We start from the raw sequence: 24,940 nt of genomic DNA, 5'->3' as shown, positions 1-24,940 counted from the left end.
GCCCTTTTTTTTTTTTTTTTTTTTCCCTCTATTGTTTTTGGGCCATTTATTTTAAATTTTATTTTGTCCCATCTTTTCTTCCTGGCCTTTTGAACTCGTACAAGATGTACGAAGTTCCTTTTTACTCTCCTCAAATACGAAATTGCCCCTCTTTCTATATACCTTTCCTTCGCACCTATGCTTGATTTTTCGCCCATCGGTGCAGAAAGACTTAGCGGGTGCAAAACAAGACATCTGTCTACTTTGTCTGTCTGTCTGTCTGTCAAATAATATGTAAGAAGCATAGAGTGTCGATAAACGAGGAGAGAATGATAGCTGCTCGAGCGCTGGTAATAGAAATTAGGGGGTAGAAATGAGAGCTAATATAGAGACTGACAACTTAGGTGGCAGTGAGCTGCATGAAAAGATCAAAATAAGAATCTGATATGCACAGTAAGTCTGCAAAGTATAAATCCTAACATACATGTATATATAACATACATGTATCCTAACATACATGTACGCTTCAGTAAAACTCAAATTTACGGCTTGAAACTTACATTTAAACAATGTAAAACGGAAACTTAGGCCTTGAAATGTATGAACTGAATTTTTCAAGCGCAATATGGGTAGAAGCGCAATATGGCGCAAATACACAACACTTGAGAATACTAAATCATTTTTAATTAATTAGGTGCACTCTTGTAAATATTATGTAAACTATATTCATTCCCACTTTACTGCAAAAAAAAAAGAGGTACTGTGATGAATGATTCGAGGTGGTTTGAATGAATGTTCGACCGTTGGATCATAATCTACCAATTTATCAGTATGGGTATGATTTGAATTCGTGACCTGTGTGAAAAAATTATGAGATCTTGTCAGGATAAAGTCTTGAGTTTCGTTTATCTTTAGATACTGGTGTATGGATGGCCCCATGCTCGAACCCCTAAGAAGGCTTGGATATTTGTAAGGGTATAATGTCTGTCCTACAAAAGGCAATCAAAATACACGGTGAGCCCAAGTTCTTTGGAAAGGCTGGTAATAGAAAAAAGAAGTAAAGACTCTCGGATCATCCTCCGAGGTGCTCTCCTTCAAAACTGGGACACATAATGCGGTGGGACTATACAGGTACGACCAATGGTGGAACTCTGTTGTCCCGCCACTTCTACCTGTATATGTGTATTTAGAATTTTATGAATCTCTGCTTCTTTGAAAAACCAAGTAGCGCTCTTAAACGCTGTCAAAATTTTATTCTGAAAGATAACTTATTTCTTACAGTAGGGTCTAACTCTACACAATCAAGTCTTCGATAAGCTATGGATGCACGTTTTTCTTTTCAAAAAATCTGAAACGTTTTTAACAAAACGTTTCAAATAAACAAAACGTTTTTTCAAATAAACCGTAACCTGCAGTGCAAATTTTGTATTAATTATGAATCGATGGCAGCAGTGCATTAATTCCTTGTAAGATTCTCACTAGTGTAAATCTCAGTTACTGTAGAAAGTGACGAATCTTAAGAACTAGATAGCGAATAATCGCTCCAGTTCGTGTGACAAGAAGCAACAAGATAGAAGGGTAACTAACCCTTTATTATTTCAATAAGATTTAACAAAACTCCGTTTTGGAGTGTACAATCAAAGCCGACACTTGGCTTTGGACTTAAGATACTAAAAATTAAACTAAAACTAAGATTAACTAAAGAAATATAGCCGAAGCTAATGAAGATTTTGGACTAGTCGGCCCCTTAACTCTATTTGACTACGAAGCTTATCAAGGGCCTGAGTACGGCCGAGCGTAATAACAGCTTTGAGTGAGAGAGAGAGTGGCCAAAAGGCAGACGCGCGTAAATCAGAAACTCTGATTCTCTCTCGCTAAGACCAAAGAACTTCGCGGTTAAATACCACTCTTCCTCATTATGTATTCAGAAAGATTCCAAAACTACGTTCTGGCCGGAAGTGGTAAGTTGAAGTTAAGAATTTGTCAGAAAAGGAACTTTAACTTAAAATTTAACTGTTAATAAAATTAACATAATCCTTATATCCTTAATTTTGAATAAACAAAAAAGTCAATGCATTGCAACTTAGATTGTTTCCTGGCAATATGTTAAACCAGATAACGAAATTCTAAATCATATAATTCGTTTCATTACCTTTTCGATAGAAATTGTTATTTTCGTTTAAAATAATTTTCTTACTCATATTTTAGAAAAAAAAAATTGTCTCTTCTTCAAGTAGATCATTAACACTTTTTTTTAGTCCAAAGGGATTTGAATCCCGAAGGACTATTAGTTTCGTTTTGGCATTTTGCGTCGGACTCATAAATGTCGGTTCACTTTTCAAACTGTTGCCATAAAATGTTAGAGTCCTGCATTATATTTGAAGAAATTAAATAATGAAAATCTGCGTAAATGTATGTATATTTCTCACATTGTCATAAAATAACGGTACATAGAGTCATCGAATTTTGAATAACGTAATCCTCCAACGAATATGAGCATGTGGAAGACCAAATTTGAAATTTGAAATTTGTTTTATGATCGATTTCCTATTTTTTAAAACTTTGACGAATTTTTGATTAACAAACTCAAGGATTTCAAAGCGAGCAATGGCAACGTTGTTCAGAAAAAACATTTTTATCTCCAGCGCGTGAGTCTCTGTATCGGAAATTCTAAAGATATGCTCGTTTTAAAACTATTTTGCGATATTGCTGTTGCACTGGATCTTATGGTTTAAGTGCGAGGAACATGATATTTAATAAAGAAAGGTAACACACAAAATGTTAAAAAACGCCCCTTTGGACGTAATTTAAAATCTGAAACATTTCAGATTTTTTTTTTTTTTTTTTTTTTTAGTATTTTTAAAATTTTTCCAGAAGAGAAATTTTTATTTGATGCACAGACACATAAGATATTCATTTAAAATTGATATAAAAGCAATTAATAAAGAAAAGAAATATTCGTAAAACGCCTTCTTAAGCACAGTTTGTTTTTAAACTGAAATTGCAGTTTCTTTTTCTGGTTATAGAAATGCAGTCTGAAATAATAAACGGAAATAGAATATAATTTTTTAAAGAAATCTGAATCTCAAAGAATCATATTCTACGATTACAATTTTTAAAAACAGTATGTGAATAACTATATGAATGCTACTACTTTTACTTTTAATCGGTATACCGTAATTTTTTTTTTTTTTTTTTAAGCCTAAAGGGGTAATTTATTTGCCCAGAAGGGCTATTGATTTCGTTTTATCATTTTGCGTTGCTTCACTATAAACGGCGATTGTTGCCACCAAATATTAGAGCCCTGTATTAATTTCAAGAAATTAAATAATGAAGAATTTGCATAAATGTATGTATGTTTCTTGCATTGTGATGAAACAACGGTATCTAGTGCCATCAGATTTCGAATAACGTACGTCTCCACCCGAATATGGGTATCTGCAAGTCCAAATTTGGAAACTGGAATATTTTTTATACTGTGTATTGGAAATTCTAAAGTTCTGCTCTTTTAACTATTTTGTGATATTGCTGTTGAATTGAATTTTACGGTTTAAATGCGAAGAACATATATAATAAATAAAGATAACACGCAAAACGTTAAAAAAAAACGCCCCTTTGGGCGTCATATAAAATCTGAAAGCTTTCAGTTTTGGGAGAGGCATTTTACTCCCTTTTCTTTAACTACTTTCATCGTCCGAAAATCGAGCGGGAAAAATTATACAAGTAATTTAATTTCCGAAGACCGCGGTTACAGTTAGAACATAAAAAATAGAAAGTAGTCGTTGATAAACTGCAGGTAATCATCATATGACTGTTTCTTTAAAAGAAACGAAAGATTCCAAAAAGAGTAGATTGTAATATTCATAGTAATACACTGAAATATAGCTCTGTGTTTTACAAAATGCTCTAAAAATAATAAAGTACTTAAAAGTTCATTAATGGAAATGGAAAGTCTTTGGAAATGAACATAAATGAAGGGGTCCGATCTTGAATTTTGCTTGAAAGATTTTGCTTTTATTACATTCAAGTTATTTTTTCGTATTTAAGTGTACCTTTTTTATCTTAGATAATTTTGGATAATAAATTTATATCATTATTGGACTTTTTTCAGAATTTATATATTTTCATAAATTTCTGCAAGAGAAAATCGTGAGAACAAAAATATATAACACCAGTCTTAGCAAATTTCGATTCCATATTTCTACATTTTAGGTAAAATACCTCTTCTCGCAACGCGGATTCACAGCTGGATTATTTGTCAACTCAGAAACCAGGAAACATGGGTTATCTGTTAGCTCCCGAAGTATTTTATTACAGAAGAAAAAACTGAAATTATACTTCTTGCTTCCAACTAATAAAACTAAATATTTACTATTAAATTAAATTAGAGCTTAATTAAATAAAAAAGACAAAAACACCTGAAAAGTTTCAGATTTTAAGTTACGTCCAAAGGGGCGTTTTTTAACATTTTGTGTGTTACCTTTCTTTATTAAATATCATGTTTCTCGCACTTAAACCATAAGATCCAGTGCAACAGCAATATCGCAAAATAGTTTTAAAACGAGCATATCTTTAGAATTTCCGATACAGAGACTCACGTGCTGGAGATAAAAATGTTTTTTCTGCACAACGTTGCCATTGCTCGCTTTGAAATCCTTGAGTTTGTTAATCAAAAATTCGTCAAAGTTTTAAAAAATAGGAAATCGATCATAAAACAAATTTCAAATTTCAAATTTGGTCTTCCACATGCTCATATTCGTTGGAGGATTACGTTATTCAAAATTCAATGACTCTATGTACCGTTGTTTTATCACAATACGAGAAATATACATACATTTATGCAGATTTTTCATTATTTAATTTCTTCAAATATAATGCAGGGCTAACATTTTGTGGCAACAGTTTGAAAAGTGAACCGACATTTATGAGTCCGACGCAAAATGCCAAAACGAAACTAATAGTCCTTCGGGATTCAAATCCCTTTGGACTAAAAAACCTGAAAAGTTTCAGATTTTAAATTACGTCCAAAGGGGCGTTTTTTTAACGTTTTGTGAGTTAACTTTATTTATTTAATATCATGTTCTACGTACTCGAACCATAAAATTTAGTTCAACAGCAGTATCGCAAGTTAATTTTAAAATGAGCATATCTTTAGAATTTTCGATACAGTCTCGCGCGTTGGAGATAAGAATGATTTTTTTTCGTACAGTGTTGCCATTGCTCGCTTTGAAATCGTTTAGTTTTTTAATCAAAAATTCTTTGAAGTGTTACAAAATATGAAATCGATAATAAAACAAATTCCAAATTAGGGCTACATATTCTATGGAAGATTACGTTATTTAAATTTTGATGGCTGTGGGTACCGTTGTTTTATCTCAGTGCTAGAAACATACATGCATGCGGATGCATTTATGCAGATTCTTTAATTTCTATTTAATTTCTTTAAATATAAGACAGGGCGATAATATATGGTGGCAACGATTTGAAAAGTGGTACAGCCTTTTAAAGTTTTCAACGCAAAAAAAGCGTTGAAAAAATTAAAGTTTCCCAAAACGAAATTAATAATAACTTTTAAACAAAATTAATAGTAACTTTTAAAGTTTCCCAAAACGAAATTAATAGTAACTTTCAAAGTTTCCCAAAACGAAATTAATAGTTACTTTTAAAGTTTCCCAAAACGAAATTAATAGTAACTTTTAAAGTTTCCCAAAACGAAATTAATAGTCCTTCAAGACAAAGTGCCCCTCTGGACTAAAAGAAAAAGAATTCAGCATCGGAAACTGTAACATCTAATGTTTACTTCCTTAATGAAACTAAAATCAAAATATTACAGTAAATTACAGTTTGCAAGCGAAGGTCAACACCGTTTGGAATCATTTAAGAAAGAGGATTATAATCTCTATGCTATTATAAAATTTCATTACTGCCATTAGATTTTATTTTTGATACAAGCAATAGTGTACATAAAAGCTAGAATTAGAATATCTAAATTAGATATCCTATTTCACATGTATTTCCCCCGCCCTCCTAGCTTTTCAGTCCAGCAATGAAATTGTTTCTCTTTCTTTAATGTATCCAGAGAATGAGTTTCTTTCAATTTTAGTATGGATTCGTATATTCGTTTATAACGTGTTCTTATATTCGGCACAAAATTTTTGTGTGCGGTTAATAGTAATTTATAATTAAATTTTCAGAAATTCCCAAAAAATAATAAAACATTTTATAATAAGGAAAAGGAGATAATATCCAAACTTAAGCGAAAAATGTTTGACTTTAACATTCTTTTGAAAACTTTTGCCTTAAATTTTTCACAACAATATTTCAAATTTCAACTTAGTTTTTGTCAGCTTAAAGAGCTTTCAGGTAATATACTATTTTTACGGCTGCAAGAATTTTTCGTCTCTCGCATTTAGTTTATTTTCTGCTTGTGCGCAAACTTAATTTAAAAGATGTTCATTTTTACAGTAGAAAATAACAAAAACAAAATTGGGTAGCAACATCGAGAACCGATTTGTGTGTTACTAAAAATTTCTGAAAATATACGATCTGCCGTGACCAGGATTCGAACCTGGGTTATTGCGGCCACAACGCAATGTACTAACCACTATACGATCACGGCTTCGAGAAAGAGCTACTTTAATGGGATTAAAGGCATTTCTTTTCGGAAAAGTTTTCAAATCTTCTTTTAATAAATGTTTTATGCTGCAAATGGAGCGTGATAAACTTTCTATGAAACGCCACTAGATGGCAGCACCACAAACATACTTTTAAAGTCGTAACGCAGAAATATTGTAAATTATAGAATCTCAGAACAGAAAGGAAATGAAGGGCAACACTTTGATTTGGGAAGTATTTTCTTGAAAATTGCATCTGAAAGGGGGGGGGAAGATGCCTTCAAGAGCAACTAGAACGTTAAAATAAAATTTCTCTTTTAGAAGCCTCACCGACAGATGGCAGCACTATATTTTTATCTTCCGACTCGTGAATGATGATTCAGAAGTCTACGATGGATTGATTATTCAGAAGGCGGTTGATTCAAAAGCGCAACCACTACAATTTTAACTTGCGATGCTCTTGGCCTCTGGCGGTTCAATATGAAAAAAGCATAAATGGCGATAGAATGATAGCTATTCGAGCTGGTAATGGAAGCTGGTGAACAGAAATGAGAGGAAAATTTTACAATGACACCTTTAGTGGCAGTGAGCTGCATTGAATGAGGGAAATAAAACCTTGACACTCATAGCCGTGCCACCGTGGAAATTGTAAACACTATGAACGAGTGTAACTCAAACGTGAACTTGATGGGCTTGAAAGATACGAATTGAATTTTTCAAACACAATGTGGAAACCTAAATACACCATTGAGAACAGTAAATCATTCTTGAATAAATAAATGCACTTTCGTAAAAAATATATACACTATAATCAGTCACATGCTCTTACCTAATATGAATATTGAAGCCTTTTGAATGGTATTCCAGAGTTGGATGGTATTCTACCAATTTTGCAAATACGTGTAATTTGAAATCATGACCTGCGTGAAAAAATAACGAGAAGTTGCTAGTGCACGAATGACCCCGGGATTAAATCCCGAGGAAGGCATGGATATTTGAAGTGTATAATGTTTGTGCGGAAAGAAGGTATTCAAAACAGACTGTGAGCCAATTGGCCTCTCGAAAGGCCGGTGGTAGGAGAAGAGGCGGTGAAGACCTCGTACCGGTCTCGGAATTGTTCTCCTTCGAAATTCGTACCAAACTGAACAGATAGGGCAGTGAGACTACACCGGAACCAATCATAGCGGGATCTTGGTATCTCGTCCACTTGCACATGTACACTGAAAAAAACGATTGGGACAGTTCTATATCTCCCGTTCTACTGGGCCGATTGACAAAATTCAAATCGCGTTTTTCATATCTCGAAAGCGCGACTTAGGATATGTATTAGATTTATATACAGCATTGTTTTAACATAGGTACTTTGACACAGAATGGGACTTTTTCTGAAATAACATACCTATTTTTTCCCAGATTTCGATTCTACGACTCAAATTATTAAATTTTGCATTAGTTATTAAATTTTGTAAAATTTGGTGCGAAATTTACGGAAAAATTCAAAAATTTATCTCGGCGAATTTTTTCAGTTTGCGCAAAGAATAATTCAGTTGGCGAACTTCTTAATATATGGCAATATATTTCCTTTCCCTTCCATTATGCCGGAGAGGAAAAAAATGCAGCTCGTTCCTACCATTTTACATTGTGCATGAGCGGGAAAAAAGTCACATCGTTCCTATTTTCGAATTATTTTAGCAAAGTGTCTAAACCACATTTGATGTTTTATCGCTTTCAACAAATATGCCAAATTTCAAAATGCGCCAATATATAAATCCACGTATATCTTCGGAAATTTTGAATAAAAAACCATAATTTTTGCAGGTGTGTTTAGAAATACGTCTACGTTAAGATTATGGTTTGGTTTGGTTTTATTAGATTACAGCAAAGCACTCGAGGGCTATCTGCCTTAAGGGAGGGATGCCTTCGTGGAGGACTTTCTAAGGAAAACTGGCTCGTATACACATTACACATGGGGAAAACCACGAAAACGCCCATGCAGCCAGCCCGTTCGCGGGATTCGAACCTCGGACCGAACTACCAGTGTTCAGCGACGTTACCACTCGGCCGCTGGTGAGCCGTTAAGATTATGGTAAAAATTTTGTAGATTATAATTCAAAATTTTTTCGAAAAATTTATAAAAATTATTTAAAAACACAAATTTTAAAAATCACAAAAAAAAATGAGTGAATTTTTTTTGGAATGAAACTGAATTTCGAAATGTGAAAGGAAGAATCAAATAAGCTTAATAAAAAAAAAAAGAAAGATTAATAAATATATACCAAACTCAATTAACATTGAGGAGCTAAAATTTTGAGAGCTAATTTTTTAAAAACTACTCGAGTGATGTTTACAAAACTTAGTAGTTTGGCGTAATTTGAGTCGTAGAATCGAAATATGAAAAAAAAAATGGTATGTTATTTCTTTCATCAATCTGCCCAGTGGAATGGGAGATACAGAACTGTCTCCCCCCTTTTTTTTCGAAGTGTACCTGTATGTTTAGACCTTCATGAATTTTTGATTCTTCGCAAACCAAGTAGCGTTCACAATCGCTATCAAAATTTTCTTCTGAATACTAACTTATTTCTTACTACAGGGTTTGACTCATTACACGATCACGTCTTCAATAAGATGTTGTGTTTGCGCGTTTTATTATTTAAGAAATCTGAAGTGTTTTTAACAAAACTGACACATTGCACCCTCAGTGCTAATTTCATATTAATTATCAAAAGAAATTTTTATTTTAAAGAAACAAAAAAAAATTTGCTTGATGAAGAAATTTTTATTTGATCGAGAAAAAAAAAATTATTTAATGCACAGAAATACAAGATATTTATTTAAAATTTTTATAACAATAAAATGCCAAAATGTTAAAAAGGATTAGTTATTATTAGTCCAAAGGGATTTGAATCCCGAAGGACTATTAGTTTCGTTTTGGCATTTTGCGTCGGACGGATAAATGTCGGTTCACTTTTCAAACTGTTGCCATAAAATGTTAGAGTCCTGAATTATATTTGAAGAAATTAAATAATGAAAATCTGCGTAAATGTATGTATATTTCTCACATTGTCATAAAATAACGGTACATAGAGTCATCGAATTTTGAATAACGTAATCCTCCAACGAATATGAGCATGTGGAAGACCAAATTTGAAATTTGAAATTTGTTTTATGATCGATTTCCTATTTTTTAAAACTTTGACGAATTTTTGATTAACAAACTCAAGGATTTCAAAGCGAGCAATGGCAACGTTGTGCAGAAAAAACATTTTTATCTCCAGCGCGTGAGTCTCTGTATCGGAAATTCTAAAGATATGCTCGTTTTAAAACTATTTTGCGATATTGCTGTTGCACTGGATCTTATGGTTTAAGTGCGAGGAACATGATATTTAATAAAGAAAGGTAACACACAAAATGTTAAAAAACGCCCCTTTGAACGTAATTTAAAATCTGAAACATTTCAGATTTTTTTTTTTTAATTTTTTTTTAAATTGTTTATTGGAGCATTGTTAAAAAAATTAAAGACAGTTTTTGTTTAAGTTGAAAATGTAGGTTTTTCATTTTTTGTCTTATAAATATAAAATAATAAATGGAAATACAATATCTTTTTTCTTACCTAAACGCAATCTGAAAATGCTACGTTCTCCGACTACAGTTTTAAGACACAGTACATGAATAACTGTCTGATTACTACCACGTTGAAAAATTCTGTTTATTTGAATGCTTTTTACTCTAAATTTAATTTTCATTAGGTATACCTTGTTTTTTGAGGTATTTTGCCCCTTTTCACGTATAATTACTTCTGTCGTTAAAAAAATAAAGAAGAGCAAATTTTTCGAGTAATTTAATTTCTGAAGAACAAAGTTGCAATTAGAACATAATAAAAGGAAATCGTCGTGGATAAACTGCTGGTAACTATCACGATATTATTTCTGTAAAAGAAATCAAAATTCCAACAAAAATGGGTAGTAACATTAACATTACAATATCTAACGGTTACCGAATTGATATCTGACGATAACTGAATGTTCATTGTAAAATCCCAGGGGCACCTCACATAAATGAATCTTGACCGCAGTACCCAAGAGGGACACCAGAGGAACGAAGCAGAAGGGGACGAAAAAATAAATAGATTTCAAAAGATCAAAACACGTCGATTGTAGGTAAGGTTACAGTGAACTCGAATATTAATAACAGAAGTAAGGGGAAATCACATATTTCGAAAGTGTTTTAACTTTGTGAAATCCTGCCGCCTCCAGGTTCCTTAACCCCCTAAGTGGCACGGTTACAGCCGAAAACATCGCGGGCGAAAACGTCGCGGAGAAAACAACGCAAGGCGAAAACGTCGTGCTACAAAACATCGTGGGAGAAAACATCGCAGCTCTAAAACATCGTGGTACAAAACATCGTCGTCGAAAATAAAGCGGTTCAAAAACTTCGCAGTTTAAAATCATCGCCGTCGAAAATATCGTGGTAAAAAATAAAGTATCTACAAATCATCGCATGACGATAACATCGCAGACATGCTTTTTTCAGGCTTTAATAACTGTAAATGGATATTCCCATAATGATTTGTGAGCGAAAGTGATGTAAGGAAGGATAATTTTTCCTTTCACATTTTTTTATTAACTAATAAATTTTTGCTGAAAAAATAAGAAGGAAACTTAAGCATAGAAAATTAAATGCAACTTAATAAATTATACTTTTTATGAAAAATTACCTGTAAAAACTTTATAAAAAATGATTTATTAATGGTCTTTGTTAGTTAACTATGTCGGTTTAAAATTCTATTAAGTGCTATAAGTTGCATTAATTTTCTATGCTTAAGTTTCGTTCTTATTTCCTCAGCAAAAATTTAATATTTAATAAAAAATATGAAAGTAAAAATTATCCTTCTTTACATCTTGCGCTCACAAATCATTATGGGAATATCCATTTACAGTTATTAAAGCCTGAAAAAAGCATGTCTGCGATGTTATCGTCATGCGATGATTTGTAGATACTTTATTTTTTACCACGATATTTTCGACGACAATGTTTTTAAACTGCGAAGTTTTTGAACCGCTTTATTTTCGACGACGATGTTTTGTACCACGATGTTTTTAAACTGCGAAGTTTTTGAACCGCTTTATTTTCGACGACGATGTTTTGTACCACGATGTTTTAGAACTGCGATGTTTTCTCTTTGCGATGTTTTCTCCCACGATGTTTTGTAGCACGACGTTTTCGCCTTGCGTTGTTTTCTCCGCGACGTTTTCGTCCGCGATGTTTTTGCCGCGATGTTATCGGCGGACACCAAGTGGCACAGTTTTTAGCACCTGCCTATGATGACTTGTTTTCTTCTACAAGGTAAAACATTTCCACTTCTATATTTTATTGAATTTGTTTCTCGAGACAAACTTCACAAAATTTGTCTCTATATAACTTAATTTTTATTTTAATAAAATGACTCGTTTTCGTGTTAGGATCTGTTCTGGAATTCTGCTACTTCGTTTACTCCATTAAAATATGCAAATAAATTTTAAATAAGGAACGAGAAAATTTTAGGAGAGAGGACAGTCAACGTAAATCTTCCGTGGCGAAACTCCTGTATTACTATCTGCCTTCAGAACTGTTGCCAATTAAAGTGATGAATTTGTTTGTGGTTGAAAAGTAAGTTAGTAATTATGGATTAACAAAGCCAGGCTGTTAAGTTTTAAGCTTAAATTATAAATAGTAAATATTTTAATCATTGTTATCTCTCAATCCCGAAAGAAGCAGAAGTGAATTTTTTTAAATATTTTAGTTCTACACTTGAAGCTCATATTTAAAAAAACCCTTACCTGTTTTCACATTATCAGTTTAATGTTCTGTAATTAAAAAATAAACACGGGACAGTAATTCGTAAGGCAGTCTTAGAATTTTAAACTAGTATTTAAATTTAGGCAAACTACGTATAACCTTATAAATCTAAAACTGGGACAAATACAAGAAACCACAGAGTATAAACACATAGATTATTTTTTTTTAATAAAGAGTTTACTAAAAATATGATTTAAGGCAAATATTTTATCTAAATGTGTTAAATACGCTCATCAGAGTCAGAGAAACTTTACTTCTGAAGTTCGTCTTTTAACTAAAATTTCAAAAAATTAATTATGAAATTAATTATGAAAATTATTTATGAAAGTGATAAGAATTAAATGTTGTATAATATTTCAAAACTGTCCATTTTGAACTGTGTCAGAATGTTTGTATGTTAATAATTTGCCATGCATTAAATATGACATGAAAGCACACTTTAAATGGTTTTGTTACATTAAAATTCAATATTTCTCTTACCCAAAAATTCGGAAGAAATTATTAACTCTTATTAATATTTCTCGGAAGGAATGAGAAACTCATAATAATAAAGAAAACAGCATATTTGCTTAAAAAAATTAAATAAACTTTTTTTAAAAAATGGAATTTATAAACTTATTTTCAAACAAAAAAATTTAATTCGTATTTCCTTCACTGCTTGTGTTATATCATTTAGAATTTTCTAAACTTGAAAAACTTAAATATTTACTCGCTTAAATTTAAAATATCATTCTTACAAATTTATTTAAAATGATACACATGCCGTGACCAGGATTCGAACCTGGGTTATTGCGGCCCCAACGCAATGTACTAACCACTATACGATCACGGATTCAAGCAGAAAGCTATTTAAAGCAATTACATAGGTTTTCTTTGTTGAAGTTCCTGAAAATTTTTTAAATGAAAATGATGTGTCGTAAATGGAGCGTAAAGACATTTTCCTTCACTCGCCGACAGATGGCAGCACCATATCTAAATTCCCAAAGAATGTTTTACTAAAATTTCAATTTCAATATTTTAACTTTCGACATCTAATCGCATTAATTTATCAAACTGGTCGTTAAATCCATTATCCTACAATGACTTTCATAAGCGTTTTAAAAGAAACGACCTTGAAAATGCTCAATTTATGCAACTATGTCTGTAATATATACAGCTATCTTCAAGATCTTCCAGAAACTAAATGTCTGTTAGTAAACGATTTAGTTTCATACAGGCAGGTACAACGTTTCCGCTAGAATAAAATAAATACGAGATTAATACGTAAAGGGCAAAATAAAAAACTAACATTAAGCCAATTCTCCTTTTTATTCCCTCCCCTCTTATTATTTGTACTTTGCATGAAAAACTAAATTATTAAATTTGATTTTTTATTTAAGTCTATGACATTTACCTGAATATATCGTACAAGAAGTTGTAAATTTAATAGACACTCAATGCCGGAAAAATGCTATTTTGCTTGTGTTAAGAATAACTGTAGTAAACAAATAATAAATTTCCATTTTCTGAAATTTTTGATGAAAAACATATTTCCGTTCTTATTTCTTAATGAAAATAAAGGAGTCATTTTTCAGCTTTGGGTGTCTAATGGATTTCAATCAAGAGCAATATTCTGTATATAATGATATCTCCACAGGCATAAATCCAGGAGAGTCAGATCGGAGGATCGCGGTGGCTATGCGACTGCTCCGACTCTGCCATTCCAGCGATCAGGATATGTCCTATGGAGGTATTCCCGCTGAAATGTGCAGGTGCTCCATCAGGCTGAAACTAGATGTTTCGGAGTATACACTCTTTCCACATAAAATGTCCATAAAGAACTGAGTTAGTAGACCGATTTATCTTTTCCATGTAAAGTTCTCACCTGAAATGATCACACTTCTCATTCTCCCAAAGCCTACCAACATTGCTCTCTAGCGGTCGCCGTTCGTGTTTTCGGATACAAGTTCCTAGGTAAATCTTTTTTGTCATGGTATGACAAACCAGCATGTCAAGTTTGGCAGCGATCTTTTGAGATACCCTGTATATCACTTTATAGCTCATTAATATATGATTTGATTGTTTTCATTAAAAACACATTCTACATGATTTTACTCCAGACTGAGAATTTTTAATGTTTCCTGCGCAGAAAAAGAAATAGATGAAGAGAAAAATATTTTAATAAAATAAACTTAAATTTCATGTTATAAATATTAAAGAGTATATTTATTATATAATTTAGAAACAGATTTCGATTAAAAGGTGTTTTATAGAGGCTGATTTGCATTTAAAATAAACCACATAATCTTTGGAATTTGTTTCTTTTAGTACAAATTTGTTATGATATACAAATATGTTTATGATTTTTTAAACAGCTATAAGAAAAGCTAATAAAGGTAGGCATTCTAAACTTTTTTTTGCTTTTAAGAACTACTAGATCTTTCATTGAAAGACCCATGAAAAATCAATTATGCCCTAGCAGCAATTCGATTGCAGTCTGGAAGAACTAACCTATGGGTTCACAGCGGGGTTACTGACCGACTGGATGTCGATGAAATTTTAAAGGTGTCAATGGTGATCAAGAGGTCGACTAGAACTTAATAGCCGAGAATTAATGTGCACCGAGAATTACTCAGAATAATCAAGCTAACATTGATTTAAAAACTAATTAAAAAATTATTAATTAATTGTTCATTAATATAAGCTATATCATACAAAGTAAAATATTTTTAAAAACATATGGGGAAGCTACGTTTCGGAATTTAAAAGTCATCCGAGAAAAATATCCCAAAGTAAAAGTTATTACAGAACCAACATTATTGATCTAGTAGAAGCAGGGTTTAATCAAGTCAATAATTTACTACGGAAAACAAGAAATGGGTTGAATATTTTTGAGCGAGATAATTGAAGAACTAAGTTAAGCAATTTTACACTAAATATAAAAAAAAAACATCAAAATATCAAGTTCACCCATCACATTACTTAAAATCAATCTCTCGGGTAATTAGAATCTGTGATTTTGTTTCTGAAAATGTATTTATATTTGTAAAATTAAATATATATATATAAAATAATATAATATAAATCGAATAAGCCATTTTTTTTTTCAAAACTTTTGTTTGTTTTCTTAGGTGAACTGTTATTTAAATGCAATGCGATACATTCCACAAGAGAAGAGGAATGAACTTATTTGTTTACATTAGCTATACATAAGTCACGTGATCTCTGAGGTCATCGGAATGTATCTCATTATTTATAGTACGATTATGCTACATATTATACAGAAAATTATATGGTGGTCGATGAAGAAAACTGTTGTTTTAAAAGGGGCCAATATAAGAAAACATTTAGAAGCCCTGTATTAACCACTTACACCACGACAGTACGGGGGAATGCAAAATTTCTATGCATTCTCTCGCACTTGAATAGCGACTGGGAGACTATGCACTTTAGTTCGAGTACCACTGCAGAGATAAATCTATCTTTTTATGAAGGAATGTTTTTGAAAATCAAATTTGCTTTCACCGGTATTCGAACCACATACTTTTTTAATCACCTGTTAGACGTTCTAATCATTTATGATACAATTAACATCCACGTGCTATTAAAACATATATCATTTGATGATATTCTAATTACCTTTTTTGATTGGACATTTCCATAGCTTTCCTCATGTGAAGTGCAAATATTAGCAGACTCTTAGGCAGACAGCTTTTATGTATTTTACCGAAATTGATTAAACAAAAACTAATATCATTATTTTTTTTAATTCTTTAATGAGGAATAGAGCAAAATAAAACGGGAGTTAAAATCTGCCAACACTCTTTTTTACCAATGCTCTAATTCTGTTCCAAACTAGATCAATCTGGATAAGCTACAAGTCGAATAATTCGAGTTTCGTAGCGCATTCTCTATGAGTAAGCAGCCTGTGAGGCTTTCTGAGTAATTTGGAAGCTCTTTACACAACCGTCAAAATATCGCCTTACTCATGCTGGACGTGGCAAAAGCCTTCGATCGAGTCTGGCATGAGAGGCTTATTTTCAAGCTCATGAGTACTGGTCTCTCCTGTGCTCTCATCAGGATTACTAACTCCTTTCCGTACGGACGAAAATTCTTTTTCTCCATAGGAAAACACTGTTCTGACTTTAAAAGAATTAGAGCCGGGGTTCCCCAAGGTAGTATCCTTGAGCCTATACTCTGGTTGTTTTATGTAGCAGACCTGCCTAAGGTGAACTTAGACTACAATTGCTTCCTCGGGTGTTATGCAGACGACACTGCCCTGGCAGTAAAGTCTGCATGCCCAAATTTGGCAATTAGGAACCTGCAAAATATAATAGTAGATAAAATATGAGAGTTCACCTGCACGCGGCGTGCGTTGGGGTGTGGGGTGTGGGCGTGGTCAGTGACGTTTGCGGAAGGGAGGCTACGTCATGCATAGTATCACCGGAAAGGGTAAAGATTGTGGAAGAGTTCGCAGGCTGCTGCTATGCTATTAGATTAGGCAACGCTGAAAGTTTAGGTTTGATCGAGTGGCAACCGTACAGGGGTAACGGCAAATGCAGACATGACAACAACCGTGGGTTACTATGACAAAGCGACAGTGTCCTTTTCTGTAAAGAAATTACTGTTACAAATAATGCGAACAATAAATTTCATCATTTAGTTTCACATACACACACATACATAATCATTTCTAATATTAGTCATCCTAAAATATGAATACTTATTACTATAATTTTAATTTATACTGCTTTAATTTTAGTGTCTTCGGTAGTGCTAACATTTTAGTTTGAATAAGTGAATATCGGATATTACTTTTTCGTGACCGCGATTTGAACTCGGAGTGAAAATATCTCCTGAGATCAGTAGTAATTTAATCTTTTGACCACTGACCTGATGGGATATAATTCATTTTAACATACGAAGGTATAAAATAGATGTATTAAACCACTGATTCCATTTGTCATTGTGTCCACGCCTCAGGAAGTTACGTTCATATTGTGCTTTTACATACTCATATGTTTCATTTTACCGTTCATATATATTTTACCGGAGGTGATAAACTGCCTATTGATTTCACATTTCTTCTGAACAATGTTGCATATATGACTCTGCGTTTAAATGAAACTATATAGAAATGAGGCATTTTCGTGTCACCGTTTCGAATAATCGTATTTCCTGCTGCAATGAAGAAAACGTATCAAGATTCGGAACAAGTCGCAAGCTATGGAGGTTTGGATGCCTTTTTATCGTGCTGCTTAAGGCAAAATATCGAAGACAGCGATCAAGAAATGGTTGAAAGGTGTAGATGCTTACACGCTTCACAAGCCCCTTCGCCACCGATTTCCCACGAATCGCTTCACAGTTTACAGTAAAGAAAGCCAATGGCAAGCTGATTTAGTGGACATCTCGCATTATGCTTAGACCAAACAAAAGGCTGTAAACATCACCACTGACAACAACAACATAGTCAAAACAGTAAAGAAAGAACCATCAACACTAAAACGATATTTGTCTCAATAGCTTGACTTCCGATAAGGCACACTTCTGGTTGGATGGAAGTCGTCAAAATTATCGGATTTGGGGCAGCGAAAAGTCAAAATTTGTCGCTGCCAAGCCTGCTCATCCACAAAATGTCACAGTTTTGCGTCGTTTTGGGTCTGATGGCATTTTGGGTCTGTATTTTTGTGTCCAGACAGTGAATTCTGAACGCTGTCTTAACTCTTTGAGAACGAGGTTCGTTCTTAATGCTTACCACGAAAACTGGATTCATGACACATAGTTTCAGCAATATGGAGCATCTCCACATTCAACAAGAGACGTCTTGGATTTGCTCAGATTTTCTATGACAATCATGCCATCGCAAGGGGCTTCTCAAATTGCTTTGGCGATGGACATTTTTGGACCGCTTGATTTATTACAACTGCACTTCTTTTCTTCTAGGGTTATGTTAAAGATCGACCAAAAACCATAGAAGAGCTGAAAACATGACAGCAAGTGCGATAAGTAGATTCCAAGAGACCAGTTTAAATAGGATATCTCGAATTTCGAGCAGAGATTTCTTTTATTGTCTTCTCAGATGGCAAAATTTTTGAGCAACTCATCTTTAGTTTCTTTTGCTTTCATCTTATATCTTGAAAATTTGAAATAGTCTTTTTCCGTTTAAAAGTTTTTTAATGTTTTCGTTTTCTATACCATGTGAAGCACTCTGTATATGAGTTATATATTTTAAAATCTTAAGTAAAATTATGTATTATAAAATATATTGATGGATATACTTCTAACTGGATATTATAAAATATATTGATGGATGTACTTCTAATACTAAGTGTGATTTAAGAAAATAATCACGCTAATTGAAATAAAAGCCTTTTTCCGTTTAAAAGTTTTTCAATGTTTCCGTTTTATATACCCTGTGAAGCATTCTGTATATGAATTATATATTTTAAAATCTTAAGTAAAATTATGTATTATAAAATTTATTGATGGATATACGTACTTCTAAATCAGTATGATTTAAGAAAATAATCACGCTAATCCTTTATAAAGGTTTAAGTTTCATCTAAGTGGTTTTTATGGAAAGATACACAAAGATTACAATCTCTGTTTTGTTCATACAATCGTAAACGAATGACTGGATCTTCAGGATAATATTAAATATTTCAAATGAAAACGTACTATGATTTTTTAAGCAAATTGGTCAAATGTCCCTCATCCATGTTTAAATGGGTTGTTACTTCCTAGTGAACTGACAGCATTTCAGAAACGCTTTAAAAGACTCTTTACGAATCTAGCTAAGAGTTTTAAAAGATTTGGCACAATTATAAATTACGATTCTAAAATTAGTTTTCAGATCAGAGAAGTTAACTATTATTAACTCTTTTAAATGCTACATCGTTACCTTCTTCTATCGATTATGATGCGAAAATGAGAATAAATGGAATATTCTGAAAAAGAAAAGTCGTTATAACAAATCATAATTCAGTAATTTATAAATGCGAACAAAAAGATTATTGTTCTTTTTTATATTTCCTTTTCAGTAATTAGGTAATAATTAATTTAGATAAAAATTTTGTTGTTCTTATTTTACTTTTCCGTAATTAGGTAATGAATCATTTAGGTAAAATGGCAACTGTTCAAGAGGAATATTCTAACAAAAAATATTCAATTTTAAAAAATTAAATTTTTTAGGCGCTTCTTCAGCAGTTTGTTTTTGTTTCATGTTATATTGTTTTATGCAATACTATTCAAAGTGTTTAATTAGCTTATCGTATTCTAAGATTCTCAAAATTAAATATTCCGGTACAGGCAGAAGTGGCTGAGACACCAGACTTGCACAATTGGTCGTGCATGTACAATCCCAATCACACTAACTGAGGAGCTCCGCCCAATTCGATGGACATCTTCCCGAGGAACGGAATTGGTTTTCGATCCATTGTTCTCCAAACCACTCGACAGAACTTCCGGTTCACCAGTATTTTAAGTGCCTCCATGTCACACATATACTATACACTTATAAATATCATCCGAAGCCACTGTACCGATCTGGAGGTAGTATTCTTACATTTTTTTAAATTACAATGAAAACAATTATTGAAAGTATCCATTTATGTAGATATACTGGCAATTACATTACTATTATTACATTGCTATATTACTATGTTTTATATAGATATATTTGCAGTTACAACAGACGCTGTTTAATCTTTTCACGATTAATATTTTCATTCAGATATTGCTATCGAATTGCCGATGTCTCACCCGTTTGTATATAGAAACATGGAAAATAATTGCTGATTGTATCAACAATCCGGTTAATACTATAATCAAAATATTATAGAAGAATTTTTTCAAGTAAAGCCGACAAATGAAGTCAAAATATATTATTATAAAAATTGTCAACTGACAGTGAAGTCCCATCAAGTAAGATAGTTAAGTCGCCAAATAGCTTGGTCAGTCAACCATTTAAAGTTAACAAAAAATCATTCCTAGTTTAACAAAGATTTTGAATGACTCTATCGATTCGGAGTGTGGTTAGACATAGGAAGGTTAGTGATAATTACGTGTTTTAACAGCGCTCAGGTATCATTTGTTTGGAAATATATCATGTATATTTTGTGCTAATTATTTGTAACTTCTCGAATATGTTTTCTGTTTCTTTTGCCTAAAACTTTTGCTTAAATTTTGCTTCTCCGATAACTCAACACCACAGAATTCTAATCGCTAGAGAATCAAAGTTAGCAACGTGGCGTTCAAGCAGGCGAATCACGCTCTGATTTCAACCTCCCAAACTCTTCTTTTAAATACTTCCTTCTTTCTACTTAATATGAATATCACACGTGCTGGAAATTTGCATTCTGGCAGGAAAATGACATGATACCTGATAGGAAAGTAATTTAACTTAAAATAAAGGGTTAGAAAATTTAAATGAACCCTACAGTCTCAAAATGCCCTTTTTGTCTGTATCATTTTTCTGTCCGAATCACTTTTCAAACTGTTGCCACCAAATTTCACAGTGAAATATTATTTCATAAAAAAATCAAGTAAGGAAAAATCTGCATTGATGGCACCTAGAGCTGCCTAATTTTTAATATATGTGGTCGTCTACCCGAGCACGAGACCTGGAAACCAGAATTTTGAATTTTGAGAGTTTTTTTTTTTAATTATTATTATTATTTCTTTCATATTTTGTATACATTTAACAATTTTTTTCAACAAACCCAGCGATTGGAAAGCTAGAAGTAACAGTACTATTCGAAATTAAAACATTTTCATCTCCAGCGCATCAGACTGCTTCCATTCAGCAAAAATGTAAGATATTTATCTTTCTGTTTTTGTCCACAAATCTGGCTATTTGAAAGTAATGTGTTGCCACTGCTTTAAAATTGAATACTTATTATCTCCAGCGTGTTGCCATTTAGTAAAGCGCAAAATATTTAATTTTCGAATTTAATCTTTCTGTTACTGAGGAGCAAACTAAGTGATTGAAAAGTAATAAACGCAGTTGTTAAAAATACCTTTTCCGCTTTTTAATCTTATTGATTTAAATCAAAATACATTTAAGCAATTAGATGTCTAATTAGAAAAATTAAATATTTTCTTGAAACGACACCAGCTGAGTCCATTAAAATCATTATGTACGTTTTTCTTTTTATTAATAACTTTTAGGCGGCTGGTCGCTCAAGCGACTGGTTTTCAAAAAAATAATATACAAAATATAAAAAACTGTACAGCAAACTTCTAACACTCTGTCGGGATTATTAAAGATATGCTGTTTTTTAAAATTTTTGTGAGTTTGCTATTGAACTTTATGTAGAGTAATTACGAAGAAACGATGCTTAAGCTAAAAAGACAAAAAAGATTCTGTTAGCAGGAGTGAATTCAACAGCGAATTGGTAACCTGCGATGTTCATCGAGAGAATAAAAAACTTTTGCAAATCATTAAGTGTGACTTTAAATTCTAAATCCTTTCAGATTTTCATTTCTTTTCTTTGTAATTCTTTATTTCAATGTCTTTTCAATTCTCTATATTACAATATATTAACGGATATATCCTGTTGCATACTGAAAAAAAAAAACTGACTGTATATACTCGGGTGAGAGGAAGTAAGTTAGTTCAATGTGTCCGAGTTAGGAAGGTGGAGTGCAATAAGAGATAAACGGTTTGGTTTTATGAGACTATGACAAAGCCTCGATGGCTAGGGAGAGGAATGCCTTCGTGGAGGATTTTCTAAGGGAACTGGCTCGTATACACGTTACACATGAGTAAAGCCATGGAAACGCTAATGCAGCCAGCCCGTTCGTGAGATCCCAAGCCTCAGACCGAAACTACCAGTGTTCATCTACTTTTATCGCTCGGTCAATGATGGGCCTCAGAAGTTAATATACACGCCATTTGTTTCATATTTGGCATCTTATACATGCACAATATTTATTTTTAGCAGTGAAAGTAGTCAAAAAGCTAGTTGTTTTTGAGAATTCTAATGTTATAGGTGAATCCATTAAAATATCTCCAAACTCACTGTGACCTACCACATATGATAGCAAAATGTCTTTATAAAGTTTATAAACTCCCATATTTCCTGCTGCTAACTAAGTAATTAGGCGTATTTGTGACAGGAAATCCCGGAAATTCATTATGTCCTCGCCGGAAGTAAACTCCAATAACAAGCCTTCTCCAGAACTGGTTTACGCCCTCGTCGAAAGTCAATTTCCAATAGCAAGGTCTTCCAGTCTAGCAGCTCATTATATTACACAATAATATAGGGAAAATGTATTTTCTTTCCTTACAAGTTCAACATCTACATTTTATCATTTTACTACTTAAGTTATGTGATTTGTATAGCAAATTTGAATTTCCTGTATTACACCGTTGCATGAAAGTATGCTGTTATCTACTATAATGTCGAATTAAGAGCTGTGTTATAGACGTGACGGCACAGACTTCTAGTTTTTATACGGTGTGCCAGTCCTGCCAAAATATTAAAGGTTTTAGAGTCTATATTACGTTCTTTTTTTTTTTTTTTTTTTTTTTTTTTTTTTTTTTTTTTTTTTAGGTCCAAAGGGGCAGTTTGCCTAGAAGGACTATTAATTTCATTTTGGCATTTTGCCTTGAAAATGGCGGTTCACTTTTCAAATTGTTGCCACTAAATATTATCGCCCTGTATCATATTTAAAGAAATTAAATAATGAAGAATCTGCATAAATGTATATAAGTTTCTCGCAGTGGCTTAAACAACGGTACCTAAAGCCATCCAATTTTGAATAACGTAATCAGCGAATATGGGCCTCTGGAAGCCCTAATTTGGAATTTGGAATTTGTTTTATTATCGATTTCCTCTTTTGTAAAACTTTAACAAATTTTGTATTAACAAACTCAGAGATTTAAAAACGAGCAATGGCACCACTGTACGAGGGAAAAAAAAATTATCTCCAGTGCGCGAGACTGTGTATCGGAAATTCTAAAAATACGCTCATTTTAAAATTATTTTACGATATTGCTGTTGAACTGAATTTTATGGTTTAAGTGCGAAAACCATGATATTTAATAAATAAAAGCAACACACAAAACGTTAAAAAAAAAAGCCCCTTTTGGAGTAATATAAAATCTAAAAGCTTTCAGTTATCCCCCCCCCATTTACAGACACATACACTCTTTCCAAGAGCATTTAGCTAACGCTACATTGGCCTAAAAATATTTAAAAACAGCATATGTTTAGAATTTCCGATAGACAGTCTCGCGCATTAGAAGTAAAAGTATTTTGTTCTCTTACTGTGTTGCCACTGCTCACTCTGAAATTCCTAAGTTTGTTAATCAAAAATTCGTATGTTTTATCAAATATTAAATAGACAATAAAACAAATTCTAAGTTCAGGCTTCTAGGTGCCCATGTTTGGGTGGAAGAACACGTTATTCAAAATTTGATGACTCTATGTACTATTGTTTCTTCACATAGCGAGAAACATACATACATTCATGTAGATTCTTCATTATTTAGTTTCTTTAAATTTAATATAGGGCGATAATATTTGGTGACAACAGTTTGAAAAGGGATGCAACCGTTAATAGTGATTCAACGCAAAATGCCGTTTCGAGATTAATAGCCCTTTTGGGGTAGCGTCCGTTTGGGTTAATAAGCTGTTATTTCTTTCGAAAAGCACATCAAAGGCGCTTTAGGTGCCTTCTGTTAACGCTCGAAACGACCTTCTCCCTTCGAAACGACCTTCAATTCATCGTAAGTAATAATAACTTCCATGCGGTGCATAACCCACCAAACCAGGGTGACCTTACAAGATAGAAATTTAATTTAAAATATATATCGCTTAAATTTATTCTTAACTGAGAAATGCGCCATTTAATTTGCACCTAAATTTATTACATCTTTTGTTTTGTTTTCTTTCAACTAATATTTAACGCGCAGTTATTTATTAATTAATGGTCTCCTTGAGAAAATTTAAGTTAATGAAAACCTCCTGGGTTCATATTGGTTCTTCTTCGTAAGTATGATCAAAATAATAGAGAATAAATGGAAAATAAAAATTGTTCAAAAAATTTTCAAAATGGAAAATAAAAATTGTTCAAAAAATTTTCAAAATGGAAAATAAAAATTGTTCAAAAAATTTTCAAAATGAAAAATAAAAATTGTTCAAAAAATTTTCAAAATGAAAAATAAAAACTGTTCAAAAAATTTTCAAAATGGAAAATAAAAACTGTTCAAAAAATTTCAGAATGAAAAATAAAAACTGTTAAAAAAATTTTCAAAATGGAAAATAAAAACTGTTCAAAAAATTTCAGAAGGAAAAATAAAAATTGTTCAAAAAATTTTCAAAATGAAAAATAAAAATTGTTCAAAAAATGCTGAGGGATGGGGGTGCATCTTATAAACTTCATGATTAAATCTGATGTGAACACCACATGACTTCCTTGTATGTCTATTAAACTACACAAATTGTTTGCTGAATTTCAGTTAAGCTTATTTCCTCAAATTATTAAAACTTAATCCGTCAAGGTAGGTTCAAAATAATATGAAAAGT

The 24,940-nt window shown here is 32.4% G+C and overlaps 1 non-coding gene across 1 annotated transcript; it reads right to left on the bottom strand.

The window, feature by feature from the left end:
• Nucleotides 1-6,526: 6,526 nt before the first annotated feature.
• On the bottom strand, nt 6,527-6,598 carry TRNAH-GUG (transfer RNA histidin (anticodon GUG)). Its single transcript has one exon. It is a non-coding gene; the product is annotated as a tRNA-His (tRNA).
• Nucleotides 6,599-24,940: the final 18,342 nt, after the last annotated feature.

The sequence above is a fragment of the Stegodyphus dumicola genome, chromosome 8 (genome assembly GCF_044657685.1).
Source record: "Stegodyphus dumicola isolate Sdum_Otavi_A_Nest chromosome 8, ASM4465768v1".
In the NCBI taxonomy this organism is placed as follows: Eukaryota; Metazoa; Arthropoda; class Arachnida; order Araneae; family Eresidae; genus Stegodyphus; species Stegodyphus dumicola.
The sequence above is the reverse complement of the archived record's forward strand: the minus strand, read 5'-3'. Positions and strand labels throughout refer to the sequence as shown.